Source organism: Athene noctua, chromosome 1 (assembly GCF_965140245.1).
Source record: "Athene noctua chromosome 1, bAthNoc1.hap1.1, whole genome shotgun sequence".
Lineage (NCBI taxonomy): Eukaryota > Metazoa > Chordata > Aves > Strigiformes > Strigidae > Athene > Athene noctua.
The window spans coordinates 189,048,645-189,071,257 of NC_134037.1; the positions used below are offsets into that span (position 1 = coordinate 189,048,645).

Genomic DNA, 22,613 nt, shown 5'->3' on the forward strand with positions numbered 1-22,613 from the left:
CAGAGAAGAGAGCAAAGGAAAGAATGAAGCTGTACAAAAATGGTGGTGGGAAGTAGCCACGTTCCAGGCTGTGCAGGTCCAGACTCTTGTTCTCTGGGAGGTGGGACAATTTTCATTCAGCTTTTTCATTATAACACAGTTGTAGTGATACCTGATTTACTATTATCTATTCCTGGTCTGCATTAGGAAACTTAAAGCTGTTTGGTAAAACCAGTCCAGAAGTGGGGCAGACCCAGTTAAGGTTAACTTCAGTAACATTTTATAGTGGTGTAAGTAGATCAATCTAAAATCAATTTAGCTGCATAGGTGCAATCTCCTCATGTGGACAAGCCTTAGGAGGATTTGTGCTGAGAAAATGTACTGCTTATAATTCTTTCAGAAAGTAGTTTTGGATTAAGTGAATGGAACCTGATTCCATTAGAGAAAATTAAATGTTCTAATTAAAATGAAGTATTTTAGATCAAGGGGCATGTCCCACAAAGCAAATTAATTTTAAACTTTGATATGGAAATATCACTAGCTTTAATTTTAGAAATGAAACTGGAGGCTGGAAGAGTGGCTTCAAAATAAGATGCAAACAAATAAACCCATATTAAAAAAGATTAATAGAAACTTCTGAGTACACCTTGAATATTGCAATAAAATTGTAATAAGAATACTCATAATATGTAATGCATTCTTAAAGAAGCAGAATGCAGCTTTGCCAGATTGTATATATTAAACTTGTTTTGCCTCTTGTGATTGCCATTTTAAATATCAGTCTCGGGTGCTGGTGTTTTTATGATTAGACTTACTCCACCTTGCTAAAATAACAGTTTCATGTAGATGTTAGGTTGTTCTTAGTATTTCCTCCAGAGCCACAAAATTCTGACAAAAAGTCTGTGTCTGAGAATGAAAATTGAGTCCCTTGTTGTTTACAGCACTCAATCTCATCCAGTTTTATTGGTGTGCCCAGGGAGAGACATTTTTGTATTATACTAATGATGTTTATACACTGAATGGGATGTCACAGAACACAGATAAAATGAGTTTGGATTTATCACAAGAGGGAGTCTTATACTTGCATCTCTAATAGTAATGCTGCTGATAGTTCCTGATCACTTCTTATTCTCCGAATGAGATACGGCTGTAAAGGAATTCTGCCTTGCAACAAATGATGGACAGACATACTGATTTGCATGGAAGTGCAATGTGTGTACAGCATGAGAAGAAAATGTATTAACTGCTTTTTGAATCATAATAACTTCAGGTTTGGGTAAGTGAATGCTTCAGTTATTGAGGTTGAGATTTTCACATTTTTATTAACACTCAGTGTGTCTTTCCCATAAGCTAAAAGAGAGGGAAACTCCTACTATCACTCTTCCTGTCCTCAGATTTTTGAGTTACAGCTCCAAACTCTACTCTTTGCTTATTGCTTAAGATAGTCCATGTACACAGGATTGACTTTGCTTTCCTTTCTCACATTCATACAATCATAGAATACTTCAGCTTGGAAGGAATCTTAAAGACCATCTAGTTCCACGCCCCCTGCCATGGGCAGGGACACCTTCCACTAGACCAGGCTGCTCAAAGCCCCGTCCAACCTGGCCTGGAACACTGCCAGGGAGGGGGCAGCCACAGCTGCTCTGGGCAGCCTGTGCCAGTGTCTCACCACTCTCACAGTAAAGAATTTCTTCCTTACATCTAATCTGGATCTACCTTCTTTCAGTTTAAACCCACTACTCCTCATCCTATCACTGCACTCCCTGATAAAGAGTCCCTCCCCATCTTTCCTGTAAGTCCCCTTTAGGTACTGGAAAGCTGCTAAAAGGTCTCCCTGGAGCCTTCTCTTCTTCAGGCTGAACAACCCCAACTCTCACAGCCTGTCCTCATAAGAGAGGTGCTCCAGCCCCCTGATCATCTTCGTGGCCTCCTCTGGACTTATTCCAACACATCCATGTCCTTCTTATGCTGGGAGCCCCCGATCTGGTTACAGTACTTCAGATGGGGTCTCACAAGAGCAGAGTAAAGGGTCAGAATCGCTTCCCTTGACCTGCTGGCCACAGTTCTCTTGATGCAGCTCAGGATATGGTTGAGATGGGCTGCAAGTGCACACTCCTGGCTCATAGTCTGATTTTCATTCCCTATTACTCCCAAATCCTTCTCTGGAGGGCTGCTCTCAACCACTCATTGTCCAGCCTGTATTTGTCCATGGAATTGCCCTGACCCATGTGCAGGACCTTGCACTTGGCCTTGTTGAACTTCATGAGGTTCTCACAGGCATTCAAGAGCACTTCTTCACATAGGTACCCCCTGTTCAGCTCCAGCAGAACTGCATCACAAGGTGATGTTTAGATCCACAGCAAGCTCACGTTGAAAGCTTGCCTGGCGATTTCAGTAGCACTGTACCAAGTGCTATAATACCCAGCATTCAAGCTTGGGTGGGTCTTTTGTTGGTCTCATGCACTAGGGTAAATTTCCCTTGAGAAAAGTAAGAAAGCAAGTACAAGAAAATTCATTTGTCTGATAATATTAACTGATGGTTGATATTACAGATTTCTTCTCCCCTGGAATTTTGTTCCTGAGTGCACATACATGAATCTTCCTTCTTGGATTATAGCAGTAATGCAGTGAAGATGAGGTGATAGCTCTCTAATCATATTGGCTCCACTAACTTTTCTCACCCTGAAGTATTCTGAAGCTGTTTCTAAATGCATGCAGGAAATTGCTTCACCCGCTGCAACCTGGCGCTCATGAGAGCTAACACCGCCCAGATAGCTCTGGTGAGGAAATGCATCATGAATTTATCACATCACATACCCTCGGGAGACAGTCAACATGTTGTTCGATTTAATTCCAAAATATTGTGGCAGAGCCTTCCACTACCTTTAAATGCACTTCTGCCAGCACTGGTCCCTGTTGCATTCATGTCAAATACCTCCTAGGGATGGCAGTGTGGCCCCCACTCTGGTTGAGCTGCTTGCATTTGAGGCAACTCCACGTGGCAGATAAGGCCGTTGACTCAACATCTGCCTCAGAGCTGCCTCAAGATATTTAGGTACTTAAACATATAAGCCTACAGGCTCAGTAATAGGCCATGGTATGTACATATAATTTACTCAAAGTATTAACAGCTTGAGTTTCTTGGAACTGTGTAACATTGTCTTCTGGTCTTCATACATAGCTCAAAAAAATCTCTGAGAAATCGGTTTGGTTTTTTTTTCCCCAATAAGCTGCAGTGAGAAGGACCCCTGTAGAAATAAGACTGGCCAAGCTAAAGGATCCGGTGACAGTCATAAAATTTGTGGAATGAATGCCTGCCCTTTAGAAGTGATGGTTTCATTCTTTCTCAGCTTGATTCTTTCTCAGGAAAGTTATTGTCTGTGGCAGTAGTTGTTCTTTAAATTTCCATTTTGCAAATGTTTTCTCTACATTTTTAATAAACAGGGTTTGCACCTGTCACACACAAGAGAGAAATTATGTTTATTCCCCAAAAATAAATTAATTTCTACCCCTATGACTTCTCAGTAAATAGAAGCTGACAAGCTGTCACAGTCCTCTGCAGTGCAGTGCAGTGAAATAGTTATCCCTTAGGAATTTTTAACATAAAATTATCTTTTTTTTGAAGACATAAAGTGCAAACTAGGAAACAATAACTAATTAATAAGACAATAATAGCCTAAAAAAAAATAGTTGGACATCAAACTGCAATTTAGCCGACTGTGCAACATACCGGTTTTAGTGATGGTACAGTCCAAGCTGGAAGCCAGGAAGGTACCATTTCCCTCTCAAGTATTTCTGCTTCTGCTATGGATACTGAATATTCATTCTTAAGCCAGATGGCCTCTGCTTGTGATACTATTAAAATGCCTTAGAGAAAAAAAAAAAGAAGTTGACTCTCATTGATGTCCAATGGCAGGGACTGTTCTGCTTCATATGACTTCATTATGCCATCAAAATAGAGACATTTCCTGCATAGCAGTGTTGTAAACTTTCCTAAAACCTGCTTTGTGACAAGTTTGGTGAACATGCCATTATCAGAGTATTTGTTTTTTCAGCCACCTCAGATTGGTATTTAGGAAGGTATTGTCGCAGAAATACTGTGCATCAGATCTTGTCTTAGCTGTCATTTCCAAAGACATAGTGCCACATAAGTGATTATTGACTGACAAACTGAAAACGAGTAGGATTAGTGACCCTGCCAGCCTGTAGAAGTGAAGGGAAAGGCTTCAGGAGCACAGGATAGAAATCAGCCAATATAAACTGGTTCACTTCTTTCATCTGTCAAAACAGGCTTAACTTTAGTGTGATTTTTCTACAACATTTTAAAAGAAATGGTTCCAGTCTGTAAGTGCTGCTAGAAAACAAGATCTAAAGAACCTGGATTCTTCATTCCTGCCAGAGGACATAGTCATGCAGGTCTTATTGCAGCATTTCTTATTCAAACTGTCCCTTTGGCACTGTGAATGTAGAAAATTCATTTCATCCTCCTCCCGAGGTGTCAGAAGACAAACACATCATCACACAATAACGCCAGCTGTAGAGAATGAGAATAATTAAATTCTACAGCTGAAAGCAGCAATTCATCAGCATCAACATCTTCTGTCCATATGAGTGTGTGGTCCTCATGTAAAGCTAGTCTAGAATTTTCTCACAAAATGAAAGCTACTTGCAGAAGCATGTCATTTGTGTTTAATTTTTACAAAAGGCTTTTCATATCAAAAATAGGATTCTGGTCAAAATCAGAGAGAAGGAAATGGTCTATTTTATTCCAGTAACTCCAGTCTTTAAGCAGGTCCCATTTTCATACACATTGTTGTAAGGGTTTAAGCTTCAGAGCCATAGGCTTTCTTTTTTTCCATCTCATAAATATTTGATTATTCATACAGCCATATAATGATTCTAGGGGGAAAGATGGAGGGACCCATCTGAGAAGGCTAATGAATGATCCACCTTTGAGCTCCCAAATCCCGGTCATCTGGGTATTTTTCTTGCCTGTGAATCCCTGCACTAGCGTAGGCATCCAGGTCCTGCCTGTTATGGGGTATGTTGATACAGCTTGGCTGCTTTATTTATTCTAACTGCTGAATAAGAAGGCTTCAGACCACAGTCTCTTGTGTCTACCCCCCTAAAGGAGGCTGACTCTCAGTGCACATTTAAATAGCATTGGACCCAGGCCTCCACTGAACCTGTTGTTCCCCTGTATCCCCAGATACCATTGGTTTTGTGCATGTTTTCTCAGGACTAAGCAGTTGTGTGAGCCGGCATAGTCAGGATGCAAGAACAACCACAAAACCACGGATGAAATGCAAAGAGTAAATTTATTCTTGTTACCTCATGACCCAGGGGATCTCCATAGGAGCACCTGGGCAGAGGCATGCAAGCAGGGACACAGGCACTGTGGAGCTCAGTCCTTGCTAGGCAGAAAAAGGAGAAGAAAGAAAAGTTCTCAAACCTGCTGCTTTCACCTGTGTGTATCAGGGATTTTCCATTGTGCTTTGATCTTTCCTGCAGCAGGGCAGGTATCTCAAAGATGTTCGATAAGATGCCTCTGAGCCTCTCAGAGGCCTATGTTATCTAAATGTGGACATTCTACCCATCAAGCACATGAAGCTAAACAACATTTAGTATGATATATGTGTTTTTCGACACCCCAGTTGCAAATCACTTTAGCATGTTTACAGTCCTCCTCACCAATCTTTTGTTGTATTCCCACAGCAGTCAAAATATTTATGATAAGAAGCATGTTAAGAGTTGCTGGAGAGTGTTTTGATGGCAAGAAAATGAAGGATTTGTGTTGTGTGCCTTGGTGTATGGCATGCAAGGGATGCTGGACAGGACAGCACAAAATGGGTGGGATTGTGTTGCAGTGCAACAGAGGGAGTCCAGACTTGAAATTCACAGAATCACAGAGCCATCTAGGTTGGAAAAGACCTTGAAAATCACCTAGAATGGTTAGACTTTAAGGAAGAGACCTTAAAGATCATCTAGTTTCAACCAATCTGCAAGAGGCAGGGACACTTTCCACTAGATCAGGTTGCTCAAAGCCCCTTCCAACCTGGTCATGAACACTTCCAGGGAGGGGACATTCACAACCTCTCTGAGCAACCTGTTCCAGTTTCTCACCATCCTCACAGTAAAAAAATTTTCCCTCTTTCAGTTTGAAACCATTACCCCTTGTCCTATCACTACAGTCCCTGATAAAGAGTCCATCCCTACCTTTCCTGTAGGGCCCCTTTAAGTGCTGGAAGGCCACTATAAAGTCTCCCGGGGGTCTTCTTTTCTCCAGGCTGAACAACCCCAGCTCTTTCAGGCTGTCTTCATATGGGAGGTTCTCCAGACCCCTGATCTGGTGGCCCTCCTCTGGACACACTTCAACAGGTCCATGTCCTTCTTAAGTTGGGGACCCCAGAGCTGGACACAGTACTTCAGGTGTAGTCTCACGAGAGTGGAGTAGAGGGTCAGAATCACCTCCCTTGACCTGCTGGCCACACTTCTCTTGATGCAGCTGAGGATACAGTTGGGCTGGGATGCAAATGCAAATCTCAAGGTCCCTCTAGATGGCATCCCTTTCCTCCACCATGTTGACTGCACTATACAGCTTGGTGTCATGGACAAACTTGCTGAGTATGAACTCAATTCCACTGTCCATGTTGCCAATAAAGAAGATAAACAGCACTGATCCCAGTACTGACCCCTGAGGGACGCCACTCATCTTTGCTCTCCACTTGGACATCAAGCCATTGACCCCAACTCTTTCAGTGTGACCATCCAGCCAATTCCTTATCCACTGAGTAGCTCATCGATCAAATCCACGTGTCTCCAATTTAGGGACAAGGATGTTGTGGGGGACAGTGTCAAATGCTTTGCACAAGTCCAGGTATCCAGGTAGATGACGTCAGTTGCTCTTCTCTTATCCACCAGCACTGTAACTCCATCATAGGCCACCAAATCCATCAGGCACAATTTTCCCTTAGTGAAGACATGTTGGATGTCACCAATCACCTCCTTATTTTCCATGTGCCCTAGCATAGTTTCCAGGAGGATCCGCTCCATGATCTTGCTGGGCACAGAGGTGAGATTGACTGGCCTGGAGTTCCCTCGGTCCTCCTTTCCTCCCTTTTTAAAAATGGGAGTTATGTTTCCTCGTTTCCAGTCAGTGGGAACTTCACTGGACTGCCATGACTTCTCAAATATGATGGATAGTGGCTTGGCTGCTTCATCTGCCAGTTCCCTCAGGACCCATCTCATTAGATCCCATGGACTTGTGCACCTTCAGGTTCCTTAAGTGGTCTCAATCCTGATCTTCTCCTACAGTGGGTGGTTCTTAATAATCCTGGTCCCTGCCTTTGTCTTCTGCATCTTGGGTGGTGTGGCTGGAGCACTTGCCAGTGAAGATTGAGGTAAAAAGTCGTTGAGTACCTCAGTCTTCTCCATATTCTGGGTAACCAGGTCTCCCTGGAAGTTCTTGTTTACAACTCTTATTGGAGCCACTGCTGGCATGATCTATCCCCAAACCACACCCAGGCTTCCTCTTGGAGGGTGCTAATTGGAACAGGCTGAAACATAGCTGTGGAGCAAGCGAAAAATTAATGAGTGTGCACAAAGAGATCCATCTCGCACCATGTCCCACAGTTTTAGTTGTTTGGTTAAAACCAGAAAAGCATCCTTTTTTTTTTTTTTTTTTTTTTTTTTTATTTTCCCTGACACTGGGAAAAGGGAAGGTTATCTTCCATCTTTTAAAAGTGTTCATAGGACAGGAAATCTGTCACCATGTCTAACTGCCTGCAAGATTGACCTTTTCTAGCCTGAAAAATGGCCTAAAGAAACACAGGTTAATCCTACACTATGCACTGTGTAGAAACCTATCCTTGCCCTATGTGAAATTGTTTTGGAGCAAAACTTTTGGACTGATAAGTGACTGAAACGTTGTTATATCATTTTTCTGGCAGGTCAAAAGCATACCGAAAAGATATTTCTACTGTGTAAGAAAGAGTTTATGCTTAACTCCTGTGTGGTAGAGAACTGTTGATTTAACTTGACAGCTCAGGCAGATTCTTTCATTCTATCTGAAAGGAATTAAATTTGTATCCAAAAGAGTGAAAAAAACCTCTCTGTATTGATGTAATGAGGACAGAGTAAGAAAACGGTTAAGAAATTGTGAAAATAGATGAGCCTAACCAGTGTTAACCAATCAGCACCTATTGTCTTATAATCTGTAACTATTTTCATATTTGGAACCCACAGAGTCAGTTAGGAAAGACATTTTCTTTCAATCAATTTATTCCTTGCTAACATTTCTCGGCAGTACTTTCCTATGTATTTGGTTAATACCTTTGTATGGAAATCCCCAGCCAGACTTGTTGAAAATAGAGAAAACACAAAAGAGGAAGACAGTTTTCTGTGGACCAAACACATGCCAGGGACTCAGTACTGGTTTCTTTCAGTTTAAAAGAAGGTAACCACAATGCCTCTAATGTAAAGGTCTCAGAAAAGAGGTTGAAATTAGAGAAAATCTTGAAACTTCAACTAGACCATTCGTCTTTCACTTTCAATCCATAATCTGTAGTTAGTTGTTATGGTTATATCATCACACTGCTATAATTCTCCCTCACATGCATGGGAAGTTCTACCTCCATCACCACGTAATCAAATTTCCATTTTCTTTCAGTCAGGTAATGCAATGCTGTTGGAAACTTGAACCCACTGCCAACAGAATACAGGGCAGCCACTAGTCTTTCTTGTCAGCATATCTCTCAGATACTCCTTTGAGAGAGAGAAAGAACAAGAGGGAGAGGAAACCACCCCAGCCCCATTAAAACAACCCATTCATCAAGGGCAAGACAGGAGTTACAGGCAGTTTCTCTCTTCCATGCTGAAGAGGCATAACATTGAGTTAAGGAGAAAGACCACCCACCAGCTTTCGTTGGAAAATCCTGCTATCAAGCTTATGGGTGAGCAGCACTTTGGAATTAGATCACTAAAATAAGGAGATGTGGGAGTGCATATTCATATAAGTATATACATATACACATGGCCAGTTTGCCACCACAGGTGGTATGCATTATAGATCAATTAATATTTCCCTGGGGATGACCTACCTGCATTCCTTATTGTTTCGCTACTTGTGAGTAATGCATCTGTAATAAAACAATGCTGATAAAATTTATATCACAGAGCATCATCACCTAAAGCCCCTACTTACTACAGAAAAATTAACTTTAGTAGGTTTTGGAGATTTACAGACACTCCTTTCCCCCTCTCTGAATGTGACAGTCCTTAATTTACCAGTAATCCAAGGAGACTGAAAAAACGTTCAATGTGAGGTAAGGAAACTCTTCCATGAACAACATAGACACAATTTTTAATGGTTATCCTAAGCTTTCAGAGGTTCACAGAAAATGCCAAGTTCTGCCACTAAACTTCCTTTTCTGGTGGTCTAAGGCATCTCTGCCTGGAAACAACCTCTGACAGTTCTCCTAGTTCATTAATGTCTGCAATATGAATGCCATCATCAGAGCTGTTCATCCAGTGATCAAATCATGGTCACTGCCGGTACTGGATATGTCTTATCCTAGGATAAATATCTACAGTTGGCCAGATGAATCAAGCCCTTCAAGTGCCAGTTTACCCCTTTGAATGATGAAGGGGTCCTCTGGTGACTAGCTCAGCTGTAGACATCTTTGCTATATAAAGGTATAAAGTTCATTAAGATGAATCCCATCCCAAGGTACAGGACATTAAATTTTTCTTATTTTTAAAACCAGTGATGCTAGTAAAGAAGTGAAGATAGTATATTTTTAGATGTGCACAGAAGAGGGTAGGAACTGGAAAGGTGCGTTCATATATCTGGGGCACAAGTAACCTGTAATCAAGCTGTTTTTTCAAATAACAGCTCTAAGGTGTTTGAAATATCAGACCATTTCCCATATAAATTTGAAACATGTTTGTAGGCATCCACGGGTGAGGAAATCCCAGTTACTTATGAAATGTATTTCTCATATATGTTTACAATCCATTGTGTCTCCACCATTTGTCACACAGATCCCCATTTATATGGGTAGTTATGTGTACTCCATGTATGTATTTATTATAGTGTAATAGTATTTATAATAGTGTAATGTATGTAACAAGAGAACCTTGGGAAGAAACACCACCCACTATTTGAGGAAGAACTGGAAACAGCAAATACATTTTTTAAAATAACAGGATTGTCCAGAACCCACTTTGTTACTTCTGAAAAGTTTCAATTCAGAAGTGACTTGAATAATTCTGGCTTTAGTAATGAGTATGACAATAATGACTGGCAGCCCCACACATTCGTGTTTGCATTTTAGAAAGGCTACTGATATACTGCAAGACATAGTTCACATGGTTCATTTTGTTCTCATTATGTTCCCGGCTAAATACATGGGATTTGGTGGATTTCAACAGGTAAACATGAGAAGGGAATTTGATGCAGTGAGTCTAGCCCCCATTTTTCTAGAAGGAGCTTGATCCTAGATGTGGCACAAACACAAGTCATTAATACAATCTGTCCCGAGTTAGTGGTTTCTATTTGTTATTACATATTTAAACATTCTTTTTAAATTGGGTCTGTGAGTCTCTTCAGGGCAAATGACTACATTTGGTTGTTGCCATCTCAGTGCTGGAAAGGGGAAGTAACCACAGGAGTTATGTTACCACAAAGCAGGCACTCTGCGGGGAGTACAGAGCATATGCAGAAGAGGATTTGGATGAAACCTGAGCAATGTGCAATAAAACAAGAATGAACTTGGACAGCTTATCAGGGATGGGATTTATAGTGGTATTTGGCCCCATCATGCTGACCTACTTTTCTGTCACTGGAATAGGAAGGAGGTGCTGCTGCTGGTCCTAGGCTCAGGCATGGTCGGAAAAAATTAGTTGTTCCCAATGTCTCTTAATTGCTCATGAAAGTCTTGGAGCTAGGTGCCACCAACTTACAAGCTTAATTTACCGTCTTATTAATAGTTTATCCAATTTAGTATATATGTAACTTTTTGAATGAATAGCAGGGGCCAGAGTTGTTGCCCCGTGTCTGGCAACCCTGTGTTCCCACGGTTTTGCTGCAAGCGGCATTGTGCAATGGCTCTCCAGCTGCCTTGCATCCCTGCAGCAACAGTATGCTGAGGCTGAATTTGTTTCAGGAAGAGCAGTATTGATTGACTTACTCAATATTTTTGCCTGCCAAGCTCTTGAGATGCAAAATGCAGTCTTTCACAGCGTCTGCCACTTGTCTCATACTATCCTAAAATGATTAAAATGTAGAGAGAGAAAAGCTGTCCCATTGTTTTTGGAGCTCAGAGTGTTGAAATAAAATTACATGCTATCAGTATATTTTGACAGGTGGCTCTGTCCTAAAAATGATTGTAGAAAAGGCACTATGGGGCAGCATGCTTTTTTTTTTTCTGTCAGGGTTGTACATTGTCCAGGTACAAAGGTTATTTTTTTGACTGTCCAAGCTGTGAATGCAGCTTGGTTATTTCTCAGAGAGGAGTTCACTTATCACCACTCTCATACATCATGACCAGTAATGACAATGTAGGTCCCCATTTTCCTTTGCATATAAAATGCTGACTTCCGTCATCATGAAGTTTTGTTAATTCATCAGTGGCTTTGCACAAGTGTAGCTGATCAGAACCTGCTAAACAAGTAAATGATGCCCAAAACTAAAACCATCCAGGTCCCAATCTTATTGTGTATTCTAGTAGCAAGGATTATCTGATCTGACATTGCATCCTCTATGTGGAGTACTGTCCTTATGTAAAGGATTTTACATGTCTGATCCTGCTCCTTAGAGGTTATTCTTGATCGGGGACTGGTCTTTTATATTTCTTGCCTGGTTTGGGTTTGTGTCTTATTTTATATGCCTATTGTCTGGGGAAGTGGATTAAGGCTGGCACAGATACACCAAACCCTAATTGCTTTAGAGGGCCTGCAGGTCTTCAAATGTTTATAATACTAGATTCAGCTGATGTTGTTTGAAATCCATTCAACAAGAAGATCTGGAAGGCAGGTAGCAGAAAGTTTTACGTAGTCTTTTTTTCTAAATATAATTGTCCTGTTAATGCTATTTTATATATTCTCAGTGCTCAATTTTGGGTTTAGTGGTGTGATGGGTTTTTACTCCTTGTACTGGGGCAAGCCTATTTCATATGAAACTGCAAAATATATCCATTACCCAGTACCTTGGCTGTATATCTTCTCCTGTGAGAGTTTCAACCCACTCTGCACAGCACTGGATCAAAGGCAGATTGGTGGTGAGTCATCTATTTCCAGCCTTTTGAATAACTGATAAAATATAAAATGTGTTTGTGCTGAGGTACCTGGACTTGTCATCTCCAGGTCACTACACAACAGTTCACTCAGAGAAGCCAAGGGGATTATAAAGTACCTCCAGTGCTCAGAAGCAGCACTCGCATGTGTGATGCAAAATCTGTCCCGCTCTGTACTGGTTGGAAAGAAAGCATTTTCATCATTAGCGTCATTAGGCTTTATAGATGTGAGCAGGTACCATCCGCTCAAGGATGGTACCAGTGCTATCACTGTTACCATAAAGACAACACATCTTTTGTGTGTTGATTTCAGTTTGATTGTGTAGAAGCTCTAGGTAACAACCTTCTTCGTTTTTCTCTTTATTGTCAAGTTATATCGTGATACCTAGCAAGAGCTTTTAATCAAACTAAACAGGAGTGATGTTGCTTTTAAGGAAACAATTTTGTCAAGACAAGAATGAATTGAAGCAAGCTGACTGGAAATGTATTTACTTTGAGAAATGAGAAAGAAGAAGAAAGAAGTAAGAAACTTTTTAATGGAGAAGATCAGCTGATAGGATATCTGCAATATGAAGAGATCAGAGGTATCCCAAGAGGTTCCTGCAGTCCTCTGTTCCTTCTGAATTACTTTTGTATTTAGAATCAGATTTTTTTCCCTCGGGTTTATCTGTTTTTCACTCATGCTGAAAAGAAAAAAAAAAAGAGGAGTCCAATATAAGGGTCCAAAAGCAAAGATTTCCCAACAAACATTCATTTTGATTTTCAACATGTTGAGTACCCAACAAATTCTTCTTTAGGAAAACCTTTGGTCAAGATGTGCCACCTTGTGCACTCACCTCTATCCTTGCCTTTTTAGACAATAGTTCTTCCAGTTAGTTGCTGATGAGCTGTGTTGAACTGTGCTTCCAAGAGTGCTGGCTTTTGTTTACAGGAAAAAAAGATGGGGCTATGGTTCAGACTGAAGAGCCTTCAATGAAAATTAAACCTTTTATTGTCCTGGTCAAGAAATCTGTGCATGCTATTAAAAAACAAATTAGCCAAAATAAGTTAAAAATGGATCTGTAGAGATAGTTGGCATAGTTACCCTGTTAATCTCTAATCTGGGTTACCACAGTATTCTTCTAGAACAAGAGACCACTTTCAGTAGAAAGGCCAGGCAGCCAGGCCAGCAGCAAGGAGTGTGACACTTGCATGTGTGGCTTCCCTTGTGTTTTCCACAAGCAGCTCAAGGCCATCATCTTTGTCCTTTCTGTCTGGTTTGCATCTAAAGTACTTCAGAGATTACTAGCTCAGGGGAGGCTTGTATTCCCTGGAAGTCAGTTGAGGATCTCCAATTGACAGTGTCCAGAGTAGACTAGCAGTGGTTTGCATAATGAGAATTTCCACTCCTAAAACTTCCAGAACAGAGAGTTTGGTTAGGGATTTTGCCTGAGGTGAACAAAGGTATTCTTATGTTCTTGTTTTATGATGGTGTTTTCACCACTACGTGCCATATTTTTCTTATAGAGCAATTATACTGCACATATTAAAATTTGAGGAAAAAAAAAAAAAGCGCCTTTTTATTTTTTTTTAGTTTTTATGGACTTTTTTGATGAAACCATGATGTGGTACTTTAGAGACTGCAAAGCTCGGTTCTTGGTCTTTCTTTGGTGGGTCTTTAAAATCAGAGCAATAGACCTGCTGCAAACTACTTATCATGGATCCATTATGATAGCTGTGTTGATGTTCCAAACTACAGAGTTAAAGCCATGCCCTCAGATATGAATGGATGCCTAGATTTAAAAATAAATCTTTTGGATTATACCAAAAATTTGAACTGTCGAAAAATAAATGGCGTGGTGCACTGAAACATAGGTCTCTTAAGCTGCCCTCAATTTAGCTGTATTTCAGTAGTATCTCATTCACCTTCAATTGTTGTCAGCAGCCTATAGGGTTTCTTTTATATTTGATGGAAAAATCTGTCTATGAATCATGTCACTGAAATGTATGTTGTTTTACCACTTCAAGGAATTAATAAACAGCATGTAGTTTTTCTGGTAAAGAACACCACATTGCTGAATCATTTGTGCCAATAGGTATTTCTTAATGTAAACAGTTTTCTCCAGTAAAAAAATTCCTTATTTTCATTTGTGGTAGGTGGAAGGTATTTTTGTTAAGTATGTACATGTAACTTCATTTCTTATTTTTCCATATTTTTACTGTCAACATGTATTTCTGTAAAAAATTTGTTGATGGAAGGTATTTTTAACAGGTTTTTGCAAGTATTGTCTTATTACAATTACAAAGCGCCATTATCATAGAAAAATAGGTGTATTTAAAATGCAGGACCCTGGCGTACCTTTCGTATTTTGGAGTCCTTTTGCTAAAATCTGTGGAGACTAGATAATTTTCATGTTAAAATATCACTTACCTTCAAGTATAGAACTTTTTCATATACAAAATTATATTAATAAAAGCCATAATTTCCTTTTGAATCGTATACTAATCAAAAACGTAGCCTACTGTAGCTTTGCAAGTTGAATTTGTATTATCAAGTAGTTTTCAATAATATTCTTTCACTCTTAATTTCAGTCACCTGCAATACCTAAGAATTTTTAGGAAAGATAAATAAATGTCTCTAATAAAACACAAAGCACTGAATATTTTGGAAGACTGCAAGATCCTTTTCATTTGATCTGCTGTTTGTTATTGTCACTGTAGATTATGGATGAGAAAACCTGCAATTATCCTCTGGTTAATATACTTTTGAATTGGAAGAAAAGACAGAGCTACACTGCAGCTGGCAAGTAGTCAGCTAACAACCTCCATTGCAGGCATTTAAAACACCTCTTCAGTGGGGCTTCTTGGTGATAAAATACGTAGGACTGGCTTTCCTGACAACCCGTGGAACATGATAGATGATACTAACCTTTTCTCTAAATTAAACCAGAAAACTGGGAGCCGTCAGGGCAGTGCAGTGAGGCACATGAGCTTTGGGATAGCGGCTTCCTTTCCTGCTCCTCACCCCATGAATACATATTTTTATGTTTATTTTTAAATTATGTCAGTATATTCAGGGCTATATTTTCATGTCCATTTCATTGAGCATCCTTCACACTTTACATCTTTGAAATAGTTGTATTTGTTCTTATTTAATGCAGCAGAAGTTAGCACAGGCCAGAGGTCTGTCTAGATTTTATTTCCTTTCCTAAACAAAAGCTCTTTGAGTGTAAGCAGCAATCTACTACGTGCAAATGAGGTGTATGCTGAGAGAGTCTTCAGTCTCATTTTGTAATTTCTCACACTTGCCTAAATAAAGGAAAAAAACCCAGAGTGAGCTTTTTTGAAATGAGTTTATATTTTCAGAGAAGGAGTTAAAGAGCATACTTGTCTTGGCCATCTATTTTTGCTTGGGGAAACATCTTCTGTAAGAACATGTACCTCAGTGCTATTTTCCCTTCAGATTTCTCTTTGTGATTATGTTTTTTGTTTTCTGCTGTGGTCATCTACAGCTATTTGTAAATTCTTCATAATATCAATTTAGACTAGAAGAGGAATCTGCCTGATATTTCAAGAACCAAACCACTTTTCTCCATTTTATTATATTAGTGATTAAAAAATACTGCTGTTTTCTTCTGCAGAACTGTGGTAAGACACCCAAATGTTTTTATTTCTAGTCACAGCTGGGTATTCATTCTTTTGAAAATCTCTCCCTTCTATCAGATGCTGCTGGTAACTGTTGTCAGGGGTTCGAGTAGCTGTGCTCTGATGGCAGGAGTGAAGTGTCTTATTTTTCTAAGCAAAGATCAGATGTTTGTTCTGGCGTAAGCAGACTGATTTGCAGTTAAAACCTAAAGTAAAGGTACATCATTTCAGGCTATAAACTAGCCATGTCTCAAGCCACATGTGACTCAAAAAGAAAAATGTGAGAAAAAAATGAAGAACCGATGGGTTATTCTCTCCCCTGTGTTAATAGAGGAGAATTCAGATTGGTACCTTGGACTAGTTCTTGCTTTTCCCTTGCTCTACATAGAGATGGAGATAAAAACAAGGCAAAGTGCTATATTTAGAGAAATAGGCCAATGGGAACTCATTGGTTCACTATAGGAGCCAGTGATAAATTTGTCTCCCTGGGATTCAGCAAGCACTGAGGCACATCATCTCCAGCTCCAGCCACCGCACATACTTCCAGTTACTCTGAGCAGTAAAGAATTGCATGCCAAAAAAGAAACTGGGAAGACTTTAAAAATCTGAGTGATGAGGTCCTGGCCATTTCATGACTGACAATGTCTTATGCAAGAAAGAACTTTGAACAGAGTCCCATGGTTACAGCGCTCTGGTAATAGTCATGCCATTGCTGGCTGTTAGACTTATCGATCAGAAGTCTAGCTTTTACATTTTATTCTAAGTGTCTTTGATATAGTCACACTAACCTTTAATATATTCACAGTATTACAGGCAGGAAAAATTACACTGCGACAAAGGAACAAAGGCAAATATTGCTGAAGAAATTTTATATAATGTGTAGATCTCTTGTGGGCATTGATTCACGTGCTTCATGGTGTCAATAATTGTTTGTGAACTGCAGCCATTTTTTTCCTTTGAACAGAGCATTACTCCTGAACTATAGTCATTACCTATTGATTAGCTCTATAGTCATTTTCATGCATCAGTAGTTCCAATAAAATAATAAGTAGCACTTATTTTACACCACTGTGTAAGATCTGTGCATTATTAATTAATAACTAAAAGGAGTCTTTAAAATATTTTTTTATTGCAAAGACCACATTGACATTTTCAATGATCGTAAGTCTCAGGATAAATAGAAAAAGTCTTAAGGACTTTTTTGTTGTTGTTTAGGATTTTTTAATGGCAGAGTTATAAATGTTCTGCTGTCTCAGGACAGGGCTGCAATAAGAAGGACGTATTTGTCACTGTTTAGTGCTAATGTAATTTCCTGTTTTGCCTACTGTATGACTCTCCTTTTTATCCCAATTGTCAGTAATGTGCTATTTTCTGATTAAATGATGAGACCTGAGATTCAGCAGGGAGAAAATAATTAAAACTATTTGTTTCCCAGACCATCAGAACCTATTAGGGATTAGACAAATATAAATTAAGGTTTTGTTTTGTTTTTTTTTCCCCCAAGCCATGTTACAGACTTTGCAAAGTTCACAAACAATTGTAATCCTCTTTTATTGAACACAGATATAAAAGTAAAGGTCAGTTATGTTTTGGTCACTAAGGAGTTTATATAATTGGTAAAACACAAACGTTTAGATTTTATTTTTTTTTGTAAAATGTGTGCTGCTTGGGAAGCTCTTATTTCTTGATTGTGGCTCACTTACAGAGCTCAGGGACTGAAAACTAGCCACATCGGCTCAGCAGACATTTGCAGTGCACAGGGGGCTTTGCAGCTCATCCCTCCAGTGGCAGGAGCAGCTCATGCGCTGGGAAGGACTGAGCAGCAGCAGGGATTGTGGCTGATGCTGGTGGCCTCTACGTCCTGAGACTGGCCCCACTGACACTCCTTCCCTGCAGCCCTGGACATCCAGCAATGCAACATGCAGTCACACCACTGTTCAAATACCCCTTGCTACAGTTTTGCTGCAAGAGAAGCCTTCACTTCTGCCCTCCTCTAATGGCTTGGCTCTGCCTGTGGACCCACCATTTCTCCTGTCTTAGATTTGACTGGGACAACATATTGATGAGGTTTCACCTAATATTGCCCTCTTTTTTCTCTACTGTCAAAAGACTTGGGCTTGCCTTTTTGCTGCGGAGATGGTAAAAACCATCTGTCCCAAGAGCTCGTGCTTTCAAGGCTGCTCTCTACCCCTTTTTGGTTTCTGAAGGGGCTTGGTGACATGGATGGTTGATCCAAGAAGGACAAGTGTTGGTGCTATGCTGGGAACCCTCCTACCCTGAGCTCCTGAGGAGACCCTCCTCCTCCACATGGCATATGGGCTGCATAAAGAGATCTGACCTAACAGAGCAAGTGCCCAGCATGCTGATGTAGGACCCACACTCAGTGAGGTTGCAGTGAGGGCCTGGCAAGAGACATTTAGGAATTTAGAAGAAAAAGGGAATGAAGAAGAGCTGGAACTATCTGCAAGATTGTTGTGGGGCATGATGAAAGGGCAAGTGGAGAAATGGATGAAAGTTTAGATTGCAGGTGTGCTTTGCTTATCACCTAGAGAAATAGTCCTAATCTTGATTGGAACAATTCAATTCCACTGTGAAGTACGTATTAAATAACAATAGGTGGCTGCAGAGATGTGCAGACTTGCAGGTGAAAAGTAGAATTTTAAGCAAGCTGCCAGGCAAGTGGGAGAGGCAGCAGGGAGAGCTGGGACAGGCAGTCTACGCTGGCATTCAAGCCTCTGCTCAGACCTCAGCCTGTATTTTTATGAGTTAAAAGCAGTTACTAAACCACAGCACAATTCTGCATTAATTCAACTGGAATTTTTCCCAGGAAGCAGAATTTTAATCATCTGCAGCATTGCTGTTTGCAGTGTATCACTGCAAGCAAGCAAGTGGGGACAGCTCATTGATTGGACTCTCAAGGCAAACGGACGTGTCTAGCAAAGTGGCATTACCAAAGAGCATAGTTCAATACGAGCTCCCTAAACCAAGTGAATTATTTCAGCACCAGATGAGTCTGTAGCATGTATTTATCGAACCACAAAACCTCGCAGTGTTTGTTTCCCCTTCTAAACAACTGCTCTAACCTTTAGTCAAAAAGCCCTATGAATAGAAGTGCAACAGAAACTCTCCTGGGGCACTTAATAAAAAGAAAAGGTTAATTCTCATTGCTATTGTAGTTCTGCAAGTGTAAGGTTCTGGGTCATAGCTACTTATGTCCTTAATCAGTCCAGTATCAAAATCCCAGTCCGAAGCCCTCTGCATAGACAGAAGCTATCTGAGAATGAATTAAGGCTGTATATTAAAATTAACAACTTAAGTGGACAGGAAATGTGGGTCTTGCTACTTACTAGTACTTAACAATTTTCAGTACATCCCACTTCCCTGCTTTTCTTTATCTGTTCCACTGGTTAGAACTGCCACCTTCAGTTTTCCCTCTCTGCCCCCTTGCAAATTAGTAACATTATCACCAGTCCCCAGGCTATCATCCCCCTCTGCACTACAACTACTAACCTGCCCTTCTTTCAGGCCATTTTGCTGATTAAATATTTCTCTCATGAGAAGTTGTTTTCAAGATGGAAGTTTTTCGCTTCTGTTTCAGACCTTGGGAAGCATTTGTGCCTGAGAGTCTGCGTGTTTGCTCTCTCTATAATGAGCTTTGCAGTATGATGATATGATGCTTTAGATCTCGTCTGACATAATTTTAGAAACATGACTAATCTCATTGAAATCAATGGCACTATTTGCCTGTCTAAAGTTATACATGTTCCTTGGGGCTCTTCTGAATTGAAGCCATTGATAGGTTCCTTGGTGGACAGTAAAGAGCCCTGGGGTTGATTGATTTAAACAAAGGGATTTAAGTTATAGAGCTTAAACTCACTTTCAGTCTACACAACAAAAAGCATGATTTGAATAATCAGATTCAGTCTTCCTTTGCATTTGCATGTTTAGTTATTTTGTTAAAAACAGGTTGATTCTGGTGGGTTAGTAAGCATTCAGATGTGTCAATTTGCAACTGAATATAGCCTTTGCCTTCAAATTTAGTACTTCTCTCGGGTAACTGAGAGGTTAAGTTATGTAGACAGCTTCATAATTGTATGGTTTCAGAATCTGTGATTTCGTGACTTTAGCATTCTGTTGTGATAGTTTTGTTTACATGATGACTATTTTTTTCTTTTCTTACAAGCTGATTTCAGATGAAATATGGCTTTAATTAAAATGAAGACAACTGTCATTTTTAAAGGGTTTTATTACTTAAACAGAAATATCTTGAATTTACAGGGTACATTTTTCTCATCAAAACCGAGGATGTAGTTACTGACTTGGACTAACTAATTCTGTTTACTATATCTGTCAGAAAGATAGGATTAGAAAATCTGAGCCACTGTCACCTATTTCTATTCTTTCACTAAAATATAGAAAATAAGTCTACTCTTGTTGTTTTCCATCTTTGGAGCATGTCACTAGGGACAGACCTAAATGAACCCCCTTTTTTATATCTTTTTGGTTTATTGTTCAAGATTAAATTGCCAGCAACTGGAATTATAGGAAACTTAATTTTTCAGAATAAGATTCCTTCCCTCCTCCACACTTGTATATGTCTTCTAGTTTGCAATATTGCCCTCTCAGCTTGGGCTATATTGCAAAACTATAATTTAAGCACAATAACTGTATAGAAAAGAGAAACCCAGACCAGCTGGGGCATGGACAGTGCTAGGTAGTATTTGGTAATCTGCTTGAAACTTCTTCCTTCCAGCCAGTGCAGCCTCTGCAGGACTATCACATTTCAGTCCTGCAGAAAGGCTCAGAGTCAGGTAAAGGGAAAAGGAGACAAAGGCTGAGCCTGAGGGTGAGGATAAGCACTGTGAGATGATGCCTCGTTTTCCATTCAGGAGCTTTGTGTGGAGCAGACCCATCACCAGGATGTGTTGCAGCCCAGCTAGCATGCCACTGCAATGTAGATGTGAGAAATTTGCGGTAAAGTGTATTTTCCTTTTCATCTTTCCTATCATCACAGGTGTATTTTTGTCTTGGACGCTATTAATGCAGAGATGTAGCACCCTGTAGTCATTTTGGGTTAGCTTGTGTGCTTTACTGTTTCTGGTCCCCATCTTTGCTAGCACAGGGACATGGCCTGCCTGTGTCCTGCACAAGAATTGTCCTCCTCTGCCCTTACCTGGTGATCCAGGAAGGTATTTGCACCTTCTCTCCTGAGCCATCTGGTTTCAGCAAGTGCCTCCAGCAGTCTGGTGAGAAAGCTAGGCTGGCAGCCAGCCTCCCTCAGCCCCACCACCCAGCTGAGCCCATAGGTGGAAATAGCCCTGCTACTGTTTGGGGTGCAAAATGGAGGTTGTAGCAATTTAAAACAGAAGAGACTGTAAAATAGCTACTGGCCTATGTAATTTTGGGTTATTTAACTTTGTCTATGTTCTGTACAGTCTTTATGCTTGTTGGTCTTGTCATAGTTCATACAGGTTTTCCATATTGTGGTTATATTTTAAATATGTAGCAGTTCCATGTCTGTCCTGAGTGCTTATAAGCATTAAAAAAATTAACAGTCCTCTTAAGAAAGTTGTGAAGTTGGAGATAACAGTTTCAATTTTCTGAGAAAGGAAAACAATATATATGGGCAAAGCAACTTGTGAAGTTTTAGGCAGTATTTAAAAAGTAGAGATGACGGTAGGGTGCTAAATTTCAGAAGTGACCATATATCTCATGGCTGAAGTCTCGTGTTTTGAGCAAGAGCTGGCAATGACATTTTACTTTGTGTGAGCAGGCAGGTAATAAAATAAATTGTTCAGAGGTATATGCACTCAGGAGTATCCTCTTCAGCACTTAGAGCCTTGCTGTGTCTCCTGCTCTCTGGGGCTGGTAAAAATGCAGGTTCCATTTCAAATGTAAACACTTCTGTGTGCTTTTCTGTCTGGCATAATTTGAAAGAATTCAGCAGACTAAAGATGACCTACCTACTGGTATAAGATAATGCATTAGAGAACGAAACTTCTAAAACTTTAATCGTTTGTTGTTTTAAGTTCTCTTTAATTCTGATCCATTCACATTTTGAATCATATTTACATTTTGGTTTCAACTAAAAAATTGGGCCTATATTATTAAATGATGCAGATGTTCCAGCCACTACCTATCAAAGAGGTTTCTTCTCTAAGAGTTTTGGTGGAGGGAGAAGTAGTCTTATGCTCTTATTCATATTTCTCACATAGTAATAGTTCAAAACTTAGCAGAATTAAAGTCTTGCATATTTAATAAAAACAACAGAATGATTCCTTAGTGTATATCTAGCATGAATACTAAACTGTAATTAAGTAATCTTACTCAGTGATAGATCAGTCTACATCTCAGAATGAAGAATATTTTATTGAATTGCTCACATGATACTGTAATTATGACCATAGAGCTGGTACTAAACAAATAAATGTGTATTTTCCTTTACAAAGACAGATAGGAAGTAACAGCCTAGTGTGCAAGACATCAGGATTAGGATTTAGGAGGCTCATTCTTTCCTCATCTCTTCTCCTGACTCACACATTTGCTTCAGTAAATCACTTTGCCTGTCTGTGAATAGAGGTGTTGCCGAAAATCCCAGATTATGTGAAGATACCCAGGAAAATTCTGAGTGATTTAAGTCAGTCATCCTCAGCAACAGGTAGCTGCAGGACATCACCTGGTTTCCAGAGGGCTGGTTAACCAGAGTGCCACGCT

The 22,613-nt window shown here is 40.0% G+C and overlaps 1 protein-coding gene across 3 annotated transcripts in view; it reads left to right on the top strand.

Annotated features, from left to right (window-relative positions):
- Positions 1–22,613, top strand: part of DHRSX (dehydrogenase/reductase X-linked) — a 176,158-nt gene that overhangs the window by 142,328 nt on the left and 11,217 nt on the right. The gene's annotated exons all lie outside the window — the stretch shown is intronic.